Source organism: Hoplias malabaricus, chromosome X2, assembly GCF_029633855.1.
Source record: "Hoplias malabaricus isolate fHopMal1 chromosome X2, fHopMal1.hap1, whole genome shotgun sequence".
NCBI classification, from domain to species: Eukaryota; Metazoa; Chordata; class Actinopteri; order Characiformes; family Erythrinidae; genus Hoplias; species Hoplias malabaricus.
In genome coordinates, this window is record NC_089819.1 from 38,053,951 (window position 1) to 38,071,259 (window position 17,309).

A 17,309-nucleotide genomic window follows, 5' to 3' on the forward strand; every position below is an offset into this window, starting at 1 on the left:
GCACAAATTAAAACCAACAAATTCTCAACGTCTATTGATGTTAGAATGGCAGGTTGAACTGACATTAAAATTCAGACGTTTATCAGACGTTGGGATTTGTTCACCATACCTTACAGCTTATTGTTGGTAATTTACGTCAATTTGACATCAGGATGTGACGTTTGGAAGATGTTGGATTTTGGTTGAATAACATCACTACTTAAAACCAACAAATTATTAATGTCTATAGATGTTAGAATGGCAAGTTGAACTGACGTTAAAATTCAGACGTTTATCAGATGTTGGGATTTGGTCACCATACCTTACAGCTTAATGTTGGTAATTTACATCAATTTGACATCAGGATGTGACGTTTGGAAGATGTTGGATTTTGGTTACGTAACAGCACAAATTAAAACCAACAAATTCTCAACGTCTATTGATGTTAGAATGGCAGGTTGAACTGACGTTAAAATTCAGACGTTTATCAGACGTTGGGATTTGTTCACCATACCTTACAGCTTAATGTTGGTAATTTACGTCAATTTGACATCAAGATGTGACGTTTGGAAGATGTTGTATTTTGGTTACATAACATCACTACTTAAAACCAACAAATTATCAATGTCTATTGATGTTAGAATGGCAGGTTGAACTGACGTTAAAATTCAGACGTTTATCAGACGTTGGGATTTGTTCACCATACCTTACAGCTTATTGTTGGTAATTTACGTCAATTTGACATCAGGATGTGACGTTTGGAAGATGTTGGATTTTGGTTGCATAACATCACTACTTAAAACCAACAAATTATCAACGTCTATTGATGTTAGAATGGCAAGTTAAACTGACGTTAAAATTCAAACGTTTATCAGATGTTGGGATTTGGTCACCATACCTTACAGCTTAATGTTGGTAATTTACGACAATTTGACGTCAAGATGTGACGTTTGGAAGATGTTGTATTTTGGTTACATAACATCACTACTTAAAACCAACAAATTCTCAACGTCTATTGACGTTAGAATGGCAGGTTGAACTGATGTTAAAATTCAGACGGTAATGAGATGTTGGGATTTGGTCACCATACCTTACAGCTTAATGTTGGTAATTTATGTCAATTTGACATCAGGATGTGACGTTTGGAATATGTTGGATTTTGGTTGCATAACATCACTACTTAAACCAACAAATTATCAATGTCTATTGATGTTAGAATGGCAAGTTGAACTGACGTTAAAATTCAGATGTTTATCAGACGTTGGGATTTGGTCACCATACCTTACAGCTTAATGTTGGTAATTTACGTCAATTTGACATCAAGATGTGACGTTTGGAAGATGTTGGATTTTGGTTACATAACATCACTACTTAAAACCAACAAATTATCAACGTCTATTGATGTTAGAATGGCAGGTTGAACTGACGTTAAAATTCAGACGTTGGGATTTGGTCACCATACCTTACAGCTTAATGTTGGTAATTTACGTCAATTTGACATCAGGATGTGACGTTTGGAAGATGTTGTTCTTTGGTTACATAATAGCACAAATTAAAACCAACAAATTATCAATGTCTATTGATGTTAGAATAGCAGTTTGAAATGACGTTAAAATTCAGACGTTTATCAGACGTTGGGATTTGTTCACCATACCTTACAGCTTAATGTTGGTAATTTACGTCAATTTGACATCAAGGTGTGACGTTTGGAAGATGTTGGATTTTGGTTGCATAACATCACTACTTAAAACCAACAAATTATCAACATCTATTGATGTTAGAATGGCAAGTAGCACTGACGTTAAAATTCAGACTTTTATCAGACGTTGGGATTTGGTCACCATACCTTACAGCTTATTGTTGGTAATTTACGTCAATTTGACATCAGGATGTGACGTTTGGAAGATGTTGGATTTTGGTTGCATAACATCACTACTTAAAACCAACAAATTATCAATGTCTATTGATGTTAGAATGGCAAGTTGCACTGACTTTAAAATTCAGACGTTTATCAGACGTTGGGATTTGGTCACCATACCTTACAGCTTAATGTTGGTAATTTACGTCAATTTGACATCAAGATGTGACGTTAGGAAGATGTTGTATTTTGGTTACATAACATCACTACTTAAAACCAACAAATTATCAACGTCTATTGATGTTACAATGGCAGGTTGAACTAACGTTAAAATTCAGACGGTAATCAGATGTTGGGATTTGGTCACCATACCTTACAGCTTAATGCTGGTAATTTATGTCAATTTGACATCAGGATGTGACGTTTGGAAGATGTTGGATTTTGATTGCATAACATCACTACTTAAACCAACAAATTATCAACGTCTATTGATGTTAGAATGGCAAGTTGAACTGACGTTAAAATTCAGATGTTTATCAGACGTTGGGATTTGGTCACCATACCTTACAGCTTAATGTTGGTAATTTACGTCAATTTGACATCAGGATGTGACGTTTGGAAGATGTTGTATTTTGGTTACATAACATCACTAATTAAAACCAACAAATTATCAACGTCTATTGATGTTAGAATGGCAGGTTGAACTGACGTTAAAATTCAGACGTTTATCAGACGTTGGGATTTGTTCACCATACTTTACAGTTTAATGTTGGTAATTTACGTCAATTTGACATCAGGATGTGACGTTTGGAAGATGTTGGATTTTGGTTACGTAACAGCACAAATTAAAACCAACAAATTCTCAACGTCTATTGATGTTAGAATGGCAGGTTGAACTGACGTTAAAATTCAGACGTTTATCAGACGTTGGGATTTGTTCACCATACCTTACAGCTTAATGTTGGTAATTTACGACAATTTGACATCAAGATGTGACGTTTGGAAGATGTTGGATTTTGGTTGCATAACATCACTACTTAAAACCAACAAATTATCAACGTCTATTGATGTTAGAATGGCTCTTTGAAGTGACGTTAAAATTCAGACGTTTATCAGACGTTGGGATTTGTTCACCATACCTTACAGCTTAATGTTGGTAATTTACGTCAATTTGACATCAAGGTGTGATGTTTGGAAGATGTTGGATTTTGGTTGCATAACATCACTACTTAAAACCAACAAATTATCAACGTCTATTGATGTTAGAATGGCAAGTTGAACTGACGTTAAAATTCAGACGTTGGGATTTGGTCACCATACCTTACAGCTTAAAGTTGGTAATTTACGTCAATTTGACATCAGGATGTGACGTTTGGAAGATGTTGGATTTTGGTTGCATAACATCACTACTTAAAACCAACAAATTATCAACGTCTATTGATGTTAGAATGGCAGGTTGAAGTGACGTTAAAATTCAGACGTTTATCAGACGTTGGGATTTGTTCACCATACCTTACAGCTTAATGTTGGTAATTTACGTCAATTTGACATCAAGGTGTGGCGTTTGGAAGATGTTGGATTTTGGTTGCATAACATCACTACTTAAAACCAACAAATTATCAACGTCTATTGATGTTAGAATGGCAAGTTGAACTGACGTTAAAATTCAGATGTTTATCAGACGTTGGGATTTGGTCACCATACCTTACAGCTTAATGTTGGTAATTTACGTCAATTTGACATCAGGATGTGATGTTTGAAAGATGTTGGATTTTGGTTGCATAACATCACTACTTAAAACCAACAAATTATCAACGTCTATTGATGTTAGAATGGCAGGTTGAACTGACGTCAAAATTCAGACGTTGGGATTTGGTCACCATACCTTACAGCTTAATGTTGGTAATTTACGTCAATTTGACATCAGGATGTGACGTTTGGAAGATGTATTTTGGTTACATAACATCACTACTTAAAACCAACAAATTATCAACGTCTATTGATATTAGAATGGCAGGTTGAACTGATATAAAATTCAGACGTTTATCAGACGTTGGGATTTAGTCACCATACCTTACAGCTTAAAGTTGGTAATTTACGTCAATTTGACATCAGGATGTGACGTTTGGAAGATGTTGGATTTTGGTTGCATAACATCACTACTTAAAACCAACAAATTATCAACGTCTATTGATGTTAGAATGGCAGGTTGAACTGACGTTAAAACTCAGACGTTGGGATTTGGTCACCATACCTTACAGCTTAATGTTGGTAATTTATGTCAATTTGACATCAGGATGTGACGTTTGGAAGATGTTGGATTTTGGTTGCATAACATCACTACTTAAAACCAACAAATTATCAATGTCTATTGATGTTAGAATGGCTCTTTGAAGTGATGTTAAAATTCAGACGTTTATCAGACGTTGGGATTTGTTCACCATACCTTACAGCTTAATGTTGGTAATTTACGTCAATTTGACATCAAGGTGTGATGTTTGGAAGATGTTGGATTTTGGTTGCATAACATCACTACTTAAAACCAACAAATTATCAACGTCTATTGATGTTAGAATGGCAAGTTGAACTGACGTTAAAAATCAGATGTTTATCAGACGTTGGGATTTGGTCACCATACCTTACAGCTTAATGTTGGTAATTTACGACAATTTGACGTCAAGATGTGACGTTTGGAAGATGTTGTATTTTGGTTACATAACATCACTACTTAAAACCAACAAATTCTCAACGTCTATTGACGTTAGAATGGCAGGTTGAACTGATGTTAAAATTCAGACGGTAATGAGATGTTGGGATTTGGTCACCATACCTTACAGCTTAATGCTGGTAATTTATGTCAATTTGACATCAGGATGTGACGTTTGGAAGATGTTGGATTTTGGTTACGTAACAGCACAAATTAAAACCAACAAATTCTCAACGTCTATTGATGTTAGAATGGCAGGTTGAACTGACATTAAAATTCAGACGTTTATCAGACGTTGGGATTTGTTCACCATACCTTACAGCTTATTGTTGGTAATTTACGTCAATTTGACATCAGGATGTGACGTTTGGAAGATGTTGGATTTTGGTTGAATAACATCACTACTTAAAACCAACAAATTATTAATGTCTATAGATGTTAGAATGGCAAGTTGAACTGACGTTAAAATTCAGACGTTTATCAGATGTTGGGATTTGGTCACCATACCTTACAGCTTAATGTTGGTAATTTACATCAATTTGACATCAGGATGTGACGTTTGGAAGATGTTGGATTTTGGTTACGTAACAGCACAAATTAAAACCAACAAATTCTCAACGTCTATTGATGTTAGAATGGCAGGTTGAACTGACGTTAAAATTCAGACGTTTATCAGACGTTGGGATTTGTTCACCATACCTTACAGCTTAATGTTGGTAATTTACGTCAATTTGACATCAAGATGTGACGTTTGGAAGATGTTGTATTTTGGTTACATAACATCACTACTTAAAACCAACAAATTATCAATGTCTATTGATGTTAGAATGGCAGGTTGAACTGACGTTAAAATTCAGACGTTTATCAGACGTTGGGATTTGTTCACCATACCTTACAGCTTATTGTTGGTAATTTACGTCAATTTGACATCAGGATGTGACGTTTGGAAGATGTTGGATTTTGGTTGCATAACATCACTACTTAAAACCAACAAATTATCAACGTCTATTGATGTTAGAATGGCAAGTTAAACTGACGTTAAAATTCAAACGTTTATCAGATGTTGGGATTTGGTCACCATACCTTACAGCTTAATGTTGGTAATTTACGACAATTTGACATCAGGATGTGACGTTTGGAAGATGTTGGATTTTGGTTACGTAACAGCACAAATTAAAACCAACAAATTCTCAACGTCTATTGATGTTAGAATGGCAGGTTGAACTGACGTTAAAATTCAGACGTTTATCAGACGTTGGGATTTGTTCACCATACCTTACAGCTTAATGTTGGTAATTTACGTCAATTTGACATCAAGATGTGACGTTTGGAAGATGTTGTATTTTGGTTACATAACATCACTACTTAAAACCAACAAATTATCAATGTCTATTGATGTTAGAATGGCAGGTTGAACTGACGTTAAAATTCAGACGTTTATCAGACGTTGGGATTTGTTCACCATACCTTACAGCTTATTGTTGGTAATTTACGTCAATTTGACATCAGGATGTGACGTTTGGAAGATGTTGGATTTTGGTTGCATAACATCACTACTTAAAACCAACAAATTATCAACGTCTATTGATGTTAGAATGGCAAGTTAAACTGACGTTAAAATTCAAACGTTTATCAGATGTTGGGATTTGGTCACCATACCTTACAGCTTAATGTTGGTAATTTACGACAATTTGACGTCAAGATGTGACGTTTGGAAGATGTTGTATTTTGGTTACATAACATCACTACTTAAAACCAACAAATTCTCAACGTCTATTGACGTTAGAATGGCAGGTTGAACTGATGTTAAAATTCAGACGGTAATGAGATGTTGGGATTTGGTCACCATACCTTACAGCTTAATGCTGGTAATTTACGTCAATTTGACATCAGGATGTGACGTTTGGAAGATGTTGGATTTTGGTTACGTAACAGCACAAATTAAAACCAACAAATTCTCAACGTCTATTGATGTTAGAATGGCAGGTTGAACTGACGTTAAAATTCAGACGTTTATCAGACGTTGGGATTTGTTCACCATACCTTACAGCTTAATGTTGGTAATTTACGACAATTTGACATCAAGATGTGACGTTTGGAAGATGTTGGATTTTGGTTGCATAACATCACTACTTAAAACCAACAAATTATCAACGTCTATTGATGTTAGAATGGCTCTTTGAAGTGACGTTAAAATTCAGACGTTTATCAGACGTTGGGATTTGTTCACCATACCTTACAGCTTAATGTTGGTAATTTACGTCAATTTGACATCAAGGTGTGATGTTTGGAAGATGTTGGATTTTGGTTGCATAACATCACTACTTAAAACCAACAAATTATCAACGTCTATTGATGTTAGAATGGCAAGTTGAACTGACGTTAAAATTCAGACGTTGGGATTTGGTCACCATACCTTACAGCTTAAAGTTGGTAATTTACGTCAATTTGACATCAGGATGTGACGTTTGGAAGATGTTGGATTTTGGTTGCATAACATCACTACTTAAAACCAACAAATTATCAACGTCTATTGATGTTAGAATGGCAGGTTGAAGTGACGTTAAAATTCAGACGTTTATCAGACGTTGGGATTTGTTCACCATACCTTACAGCTTAATGTTGGTAATTTACGTCAATTTGACATCAAGGTGTGGCGTTTGGAAGATGTTGGATTTTGGTTGCATAACATCACTACTTAAAACCAACAAATTATCAACGTCTATTGATGTTAGAATGGCAAGTTGAACTGACGTTAAAATTCAGATGTTTATCAGACGTTGGGATTTGGTCACCATACCTTACAGCTTAATGTTGGTAATTTACGTCAATTTGACATCAGGATGTGATGTTTGAAAGATGTTGGATTTTGGTTGCATAACATCACTACTTAAAACCAACAAATTATCAACGTCTATTGATGTTAGAATGGCAGGTTGAACTGACGTCAAAATTCAGACGTTGGGATTTGGTCACCATACCTTACAGCTTAATGTTGGTAATTTACGTCAATTTGACATCAGGATGTGACGTTTGGAAGATGTATTTTGGTTACATAACATCACTACTTAAAACCAACAAATTATCAACGTCTATTGATATTAGAATGGCAGGTTGAACTGATATAAAATTCAGACGTTTATCAGACGTTGGGATTTAGTCACCATACCTTACAGCTTAAAGTTGGTAATTTACGTCAATTTGACATCAGGATGTGACGTTTGGAAGATGTTGGATTTTGGTTGCATAACATCACTACTTAAAACCAACAAATTATCAACGTCTATTGATGTTAGAATGGCAGGTTGAACTGACGTTAAAACTTAGACGTTGGGATTTGGTCACCATACCTTACAGCTTAATGTTGGTAATTTATGTCAATTTGACATCAGGATGTGACGTTTGGAAGATGTTGGATTTTGGTTGCATAACATCACTACTTAAAACCAACAAATTATCAATGTCTATTGATGTTAGAATGGCTCTTTGAAGTGATGTTAAAATTCAGACGTTTATCAGACGTTGGGATTTGTTCACCATACCTTACAGCTTAATGTTGGTAATTTACGTCAATTTGACATCAAGGTGTGATGTTTGGAAGATGTTGGATTTTGGTTGCATAACATCACTACTTAAAACCAACAAATTATCAACGTCTATTGATGTTAGAATGGCAAGTTGAACTGACGTTAAAAATCAGATGTTTATCAGACGTTGGGATTTGGTCACCATACCTTACAGCTTAATGTTGGTAATTTACGACAATTTGACGTCAAGATGTGACGTTTGGAAGATGTTGTATTTTGGTTACATAACATCACTACTTAAAACCAACAAATTCTCAACGTCTATTGACGTTAGAATGGCAGGTTGAACTGATGTTAAAATTCAGACGGTAATGAGATGTTGGGATTTGGTCACCATACCTTACAGCTTAATGCTGGTAATTTATGTCAATTTGACATCAGGATGTGACGTTTGGAAGATGTTGGATTTTGGTTACGTAACAGCACAAATTAAAACCAACAAATTCTCAACGTCTATTGATGTTAGAATGGCAGGTTGAACTGACATTAAAATTCAGACGTTTATCAGACGTTGGGATTTGTTCACCATACCTTACAGCTTATTGTTGGTAATTTACGTCAATTTGACATCAGGATGTGACGTTTGGAAGATGTTGGATTTTGGTTGAATAACATCACTACTTAAAACCAACAAATTATTAATGTCTATAGATGTTAGAATGGCAAGTTGAACTGACGTTAAAATTCAGACGTTTATCAGATGTTGGGATTTGGTCACCATACCTTACAGCTTAATGTTGGTAATTTACATCAATTTGACATCAGGATGTGACGTTTGGAAGATGTTGGATTTTGGTTACGTAACAGCACAAATTAAAACCAACAAATTCTCAACGTCTATTGATGTTAGAATGGCAGGTTGAACTGACGTTAAAATTCAGACGTTTATCAGACGTTGGGATTTGTTCACCTTACCTTACAGCTTAATGTTGGTAATTTACGTCAATTTGACATCAAGATGTGACGTTTGGAAGATGTTGTATTTTGGTTACATAACATCACTACTTAAAACCAACAAATTATCAATGTCTATTGATGTTAGAATGGCAGGTTGAACTGACGTTAAAATTCAGACGTTTATCAGACGTTGGGATTTGTTCACCATACCTTACAGCTTATTGTTGGTAATTTACGTCAATTTGACATCAGGATGTGACGTTTGGAAGATGTTGGATTTTGGTTGCATAACATCACTACTTAAAACCAACAAATTATCAACGTCTATTGATGTTAGAATGGCAAGTTAAACTGACGTTAAAATTCAAACGTTTATCAGATGTTGGGATTTGGTCACCATACCTTACAGCTTAATGTTGGTAATTTACGACAATTTGACGTCAAGATGTGACGTTTGGAAGATGTTGTATTTTGGTTACATAACATCACTACTTAAAACCAACAAATTCTCAACGTCTATTGACGTTAGAATGGCAGGTTGAACTGATGTTAAAATTCAGACGGTAATGAGATGTTGGGATTTGGTCACCATACCTTACAGCTTAATGCTGGTAATTTATGTCAATTTGACATCAGGATGTGACGTTTGGAATATGTTGGATTTTGGTTGCATAACATCACTACTTAAACCAACAAATTATCAATGTCTATTGATGTTAGAATGGCAAGTTGAACTGACGTTAAAATTCAGATGTTTATCAGACGTTGGGATTTGGTCACCATACCTTACAGCTTAATGTTGGTAATTTACGTCAATTTGACATCAAGATGTGACGTTTGGAAGATGTTGGATTTTGGTTACATAACATCACTACTTAAAACCAACAAATTATCAACGTCTATTGATGTTAGAATGGCAGGTTGAACTGACGTTAAAATTCAGACGTTGGGATTTGGTCACCATACCTTACAGCTTAATGTTGGTAATTTACGTCAATTTGACATCAGGATGTGACGTTTGGAAGATGTTGTTCTTTGGTTACATAATAGCACAAATTAAAACCAACAAATTATCAATGTCTATTGATGTTAGAATAGCAGTTTGAAATGACGTTAAAATTCAGACGTTTATCAGACGTTGGGATTTGTTCACCATACCTTACAGCTTAATGTTGGTAATTTACGTCAATTTGACATCAAGGTGTGACGTTTGGAAGATGTTGGATTTTGGTTGCATAACATCACTACTTAAAACCAACAAATTATCAACATCTATTGATGTTAGAATGGCAAGTTGCACTGACGTTAAAATTCAGACGTTTATCAGACGTTGGGATTTGGTCACCATACCTTACAGCTTATTGTTGGTAATTTACGTCAATTTGACATCAGGATGTGACGTTTGGAAGATGTTGGATTTTGGTTGCATAACATCACTACTTAAAACCAACAAATTATCAATGTCTATTGATGTTAGAATGGCAAGTTGCACTGACTTTAAAATTCAGACGTTTATCAGACGTTGGGATTTGGTCACCATACCTTACAGCTTAATGTTGGTAATTTACGTCAATTTGACATCAAGATGTGACGTTAGGAAGATGTTGTATTTTGGTTACATAACATCACTACTTAAAACCAACAAATTATCAACGTCTATTGATGTTACAATGGCAGGTTGAACTAACGTTAAAATTCAGACGGTAATCAGATGTTGGGATTTGGTCACCATACCTTACAGCTTAATGCTGGTAATTTATGTCAATTTGACATCAGGATGTGACGTTTGGAAGATGTTGGATTTTGATTGCATAACATCACTACTTAAACCAACAAATTATCAACGTCTATTGATGTTAGAATGGCAAGTTGAACTGACGTTAAAATTCAGATGTTTATCAGACGTTGGGATTTGGTCACCATACCTTACAGCTTAATGTTGGTAATTTACGTCAATTTGACATCAGGATGTGACGTTTGGAAGATGTTGTATTTTGGTTACATAACATCACTAATTAAAACCAACAAATTATCAACGTCTATTGATGTTAGAATGGCAGGTTGAACTGACGTTAAAATTCAGACGTTTATCAGACGTTGGGATTTGTTCACCATACTTTACAGTTTAATGTTGGTAATTTACGTCAATTTGACATCAGGATGTGACGTTTGGAAGATGTTGGATTTTGGTTACGTAACAGCACAAATTAAAACCAACAAATTCTCAACGTCTATTGATGTTAGAATGGCAGGTTGAACTGACGTTAAAATTCAGACGTTTATCAGACGTTGGGATTTGTTCACCATACCTTACAGCTTAATGTTGGTAATTTACGACAATTTGACATCAAGATGTGACGTTTGGAAGATGTTGGATTTTGGTTGCATAACATCACTACTTAAAACCAACAAATTATCAACGTCTATTGATGTTAGAATGGCTCTTTGAAGTGACGTTAAAATTCAGACGTTTATCAGACGTTGGGATTTGTTCACCATACCTTACAGCTTAATGTTGGTAATTTACGTCAATTTGACATCAAGGTGTGATGTTTGGAAGATGTTGGATTTTGGTTGCATAACATCACTACTTAAAACCAACAAATTATCAACGTCTATTGATGTTAGAATGGCAAGTTGAACTGACGTTAAAATTCAGACGTTGGGATTTGGTCACCATACCTTACAGCTTAAAGTTGGTAATTTACGTCAATTTGACATCAGGATGTGACGTTTGGAAGATGTTGGATTTTGGTTGCATAACATCACTACTTAAAACCAACAAATTATCAACGTCTATTGATGTTAGAATGGCAGGTTGAAGTGACGTTAAAATTCAGACGTTTATCAGACGTTGGGATTTGTTCACCATACCTTACAGCTTAATGTTGGTAATTTACGTCAATTTGACATCAAGGTGTGGCGTTTGGAAGATGTTGGATTTTGGTTGCATAACATCACTACTTAAAACCAACAAATTATCAACGTCTATTGATGTTAGAATGGCAAGTTGAACTGACGTTAAAATTCAGATGTTTATCAGACGTTGGGATTTGGTCACCATACCTTACAGCTTAATGTTGGTAATTTATGTCAATTTGACATCAGGATGTGATGTTTGAAAGATGTTGGATTTTGGTTGCATAACATCACTACTTAAAACCAACAAATTATCAACGTCTATTGATGTTAGAATGGCAGGTTGAACTGACGTTAAAATTCAGACGTTGGGATTTGGTCACCATACCTTACAGCTTAATGTTGGTAATTTACGTCAATTTGACATCAGGATGTGACGTTTGGAAGATGTATTTTGGTTACATAACATCACTACTTAAAACCAACAAATTATCAACGTCTATTGATATTAGAATGGCAGGTTGAACTGATATAAAATTCAGACGTTTATCAGACGTTGGGATTTAGTCACCATACCTTACAGCTTAAAGTTGGTAATTTACGTCAATTTGACATCAGGATGTGACGTTTGGAAGATGTTGGATTTTGGTTGCATAACATCACTACTTAAAACCAACAAATTATCAACGTCTATTGATGTTAGAATGGCAGGTTGAACTGACGTTAAAACTCAGACGTTGGGATTTGGTCACCATACCTTACAGCTTAATGTTGGTCATTTATGTCAATTTGACATCAGGATGTGACGTTTGGAAGATGTTGGATTTTGGTTGCATAACATCACTACTTAAAACCAACAAATTATCAATGTCTATTGATGTTAGAATGGCTCTTTGAAGTGATGTTAAAATTCAGACGTTTATCAGACGTTGGGATTTGTTCACCATACCTTACAGCTTAATGTTGGTAATTTACGTCAATTTGACATCAAGGTGTGATGTTTGGAAGATGTTGGATTTTGGTTGCATAACATCACTACTTAAAACCAACAAATTATCAACGTCTATTGATGTTAGAATGGCAAGTTGAACTGACGTTAAAAATCAGATGTTTATCAGACGTTGGGATTTGGTCACCATACCTTACAGCCTAATGTTGGTAATTTACGTCAATTTGACATCAGGATGTGACGTTTGGAAGATGTTGTATTTTGGTTACATAACATCACTACTTAAAACCAACAAATTATCAACGTCTATTGATGTTAGAATGGCAGGTTGAACTGACGTTAAAATTCAGATGTTTATCAGACGTTGGGATTTGTTCACCATACCTTACAGCTTAATGTTGGTAATTTACGTCAATTTGACATCAGGATGTGACGTTTGGAAGATGTTGGATTTTGGTTACGTAACAGCACAATTTAAAACCAACAAATTCTCAACGTCTATTGATGTTAGAATGGCAGGTTGAACTGACATTAAAATTCAGACGTTTATCAGACGTTGGGATTTGTTCACCATACCTTACAGCTTATTGTTGGTAATTTACGTCAGTTTGACATCAGGATGTGACGTTTGGAAGATGTTGGATTTTGGTTGAATAACATCACTACTTAAAACCAACAAATTATCAATGTCTATAGATGTTAGAATGGCAAGTTGAACTGACGTTAAAATTCAGATGTTTATCAGATGTTGGGATTTGGTCACCATACCTTACAGCTTAATGTTGGTAATTTACATCAATTTGACATCAGGATGTGACGTTTGGAAGATGTTGGATTTTGAATACGTAACAGCACAAATTAAAACCAACAAATTCTCAACGTCTATTGATGTTAGAATGGCAGGTTGAACTGACGTTAAAATTCAGACGTTTATCAGACGTTGGGATTTGTTCACCATACCTTACAGCTTAATGTTGGTAATTTACGACAATTTGACATCAAGATGTGACGTTTGGAAGATGTTGGATTTTGGTTGCATAACATCACTACTTAAAACCAACAAATTATCAACGTCTATTGATGTTAGAATGGCTCTTTGAAGTGACGTTAAAATTCAGACGTTTATCAGACGTTGGGAGTTGTTCACCATACCTTACAGCTTAATGTTGGTAATTTACGTCAATTTGACATCAAGGTGTGATGTTTGGAAGATGTTGGATTTTGGTTGCATAACATCACTACTTAAAACCAACAAATTATCAACGTCTATTGATGTTAGAATGGCAAGTTGAACTGACGTTAAAATTCAGACGTTGGGATTTGGTCACCATACCTTACAGCTTAAAGTTGGTAATTTACGTCAATTTGACATCAGGATGTGACGTTTGGAAGATGTTGGATTTTGGTTGCATAACATCACTACTTAAAACCAACAAATTATCAACGTCTATTGATGTTAGAATGGCAGGTTGAAGTGACGTTAAAATTCAGACGTTTATCAGACGTTGGGATTTGTTCACCATACCTTACAGCTTAATGTTGGTAATTTACGTCAATTTGACATCAAGGTGTGGCGTTTGGAAGATGTTGGATTTTGGTTGCATAACATCACTACTTAAAACCAACAAATTATCAACGTCTATTGATGTTAGAATGGCAGGTTGAACTGACGTTAAAATTCAGACGTTGGGATTTGGTCACCATACCTTACAGCTTAATGTTGGTAATTTACGTCAATTTGACATCAGGATGTGACGTTTGGAAGATGTATTTTGGTTACATAACATCACTACTTAAAACCAACAAATTATCAACGTCTATTGATATTAGAATGGCAGGTTGAACTGATATAAAATTCAGACGTTTATCAGACGTTGGGATTTAGTCACCATACCTTACAGCTTAAAGTTGGTAATTTACGTCAATTTGACATCAGGATGTGACGTTTGGAAGATGTTGGATTTTGGTTGCATAACATCACTACTTAAAACCAACAAATTATCAACGTCTATTGATGTTAGAATGGCAGGTTGAACTGACGTTAAAACTCAGACGTTGGGATTTGGTCACCATACCTTACAGCTTAATGTTGGTAATTTATGTCAATTTGACATCAGGATGTGACGTTTGGAAGATGTTGGATTTTGGTTGCATAACATCACTACTTAAAACCAACAAATTATCAATGTCTATTGATGTTAGAATGGCTCTTTGAAGTGATGTTAAAATTCAGACGTTTATCAGACGTTGGGATTTGTTCACCATACCTTACAGCTTAATGTTGGTAATTTACGTCAATTTGACATCAAGGTGTGATGTTTGGAAGATGTTGGATTTTGGTTGCATAACATCACTACTTAAAACCAACAAATTATCAACGTCTATTGATGTTAGAATGGCAAGTTGAACTGACGTTAAAAATCAGATGTTTATCAGACGTTGGGATTTGGTCACCATACCTTACAGCCTAATGTTGGTAATTTACGTCAATTTGACATCAGGATGTGACGTTTGGAAGATGTTGTATTTTGGTTACATAACATCACTACTTAAAACCAACAAATTATCAACGTCTATTGATGTTAGAATGGCAGGTTGAACTGACGTTAAAATTCAGATGTTTATCAGACGTTGGGATTTGTTCACCATACCTTACAGCTTAATGTTGGTAATTTACGTCAATTTGACATCAGGATGTGACGTTTGGAAGATGTTGGATTTTGGTTACGTAACAGCACAATTTAAAACCAACAAATTCTCAACGTCTATTGATGTTAGAATGGCAGGTTGAACTGACATTAAAATTCAGACGTTTATCAGACGTTGGGATTTGTTCACCATACCTTACAGCTTATTGTTGGTAATTTACGTCAGTTTGACATCAGGATGTGACGTTTGGAAGATGTTGGATTTTGGTTGAATAACATCACTACTTAAAACCAACAAATTATCAATGTCTATAGATGTTAGAATGGCAAGTTGAACTGACGTTAAAATTCAGATGTTTATCAGATGTTGGGATTTGGTCACCATACCTTACAGCTTAATGTTGGTAATTTACATCAATTTGACATCAGGATGTGACGTTTGGAAGATGTTGGATTTTGAATACGTAACAGCACAAATTAAAACCAACAAATTCTCAACGTCTATTGATGTTAGAATGGCAGGTTGAACTGACGTTAAAATTCAGACGTTTATCAGACGTTGGGATTTGTTCACCATACCTTACAGCTTAATGTTGGTAATTTACGACAATTTGACATCAAGATGTGACGTTTGGAAGATGTTGGATTTTGGTTGCATAACATCACTACTTAAAACCAACAAATTATCAACGTCTATTGATGTTAGAATGGCTCTTTGAAGTGACGTTAAAATTCAGACGTTTATCAGACGTTGGGAGTTGTTCACCATACCTTACAGCTTAATGTTGGTAATTTACGTCAATTTGACATCAAGGTGTGATGTTTGGAAGATGTTGGATTTTGGTTGCATAACATCACTACTTAAAACCAACAAATTATCAACGTCTATTGATGTTAGAATGGCAAGTTGAACTGACGTTAAAATTCAGACGTTGGGATTTGGTCACCATACCTTACAGCTTAAAGTTGGTAATTTACGTCAATTTGACATCAGGATGTGACGTTTGGAAGATGTTGGATTTTGGTTGCATAACATCACTACTTAAAACCAACAAATTATCAACGTCTATTGATGTTAGAATGGCAGGTTGAAGTGACGTTAAAATTCAGACGTTTATCAGACGTTGGGATTTGTTCACCATACCTTACAGCTTAATGTTGGTAATTTACGTCAATTTGACATCAAGGTGTGGCGTTTGGAAGATGTTGGATTTTGGTTGCATAACATCACTACTTAAAACCAACAAATTATCAACGTCTATTGATGTTAGAATGGCAAGTTGAACTGACGTTAAAATTCAGATGTTTATCAGACGTTGGGATTTGGTCACCATACCTTACAGCTTAATGTTGGTAATTTATGTCAATTTGACATCAGGATGTGATGTTTGAAAGATGTTGGATTTTGGTTGCATAACATCACTACTTAAAACCAACAAATTATCAACGTCTATTGATGTTAGAATGGCAGGTTGAACTGACGTTAAAATTCAGACGTTGGGATTTGGTCACCATACCTTACAGCTTAATGTTGGTAATTTACGTCAATTTGACATCAGGATGTGACGTTTGGAAGATGTATTTTGGTTACATAACATCACTACTTAAAACCAACAAATTATCAACGTCTATTGATATTAGAATGGCAGGTTGAACTGATATAAAATTCAGACGTTTATCAGACGTTGGGATTTAGTCACCATACCTTACAGCTTAAAGTTGGTAATTTACGTCAATTTGACATCAGGATGTGACGTTTGGAAGATGTTGGATTTTGGTTGCATAACATCACTACTTAAAACCAACAAATTATCAACGTCTATTG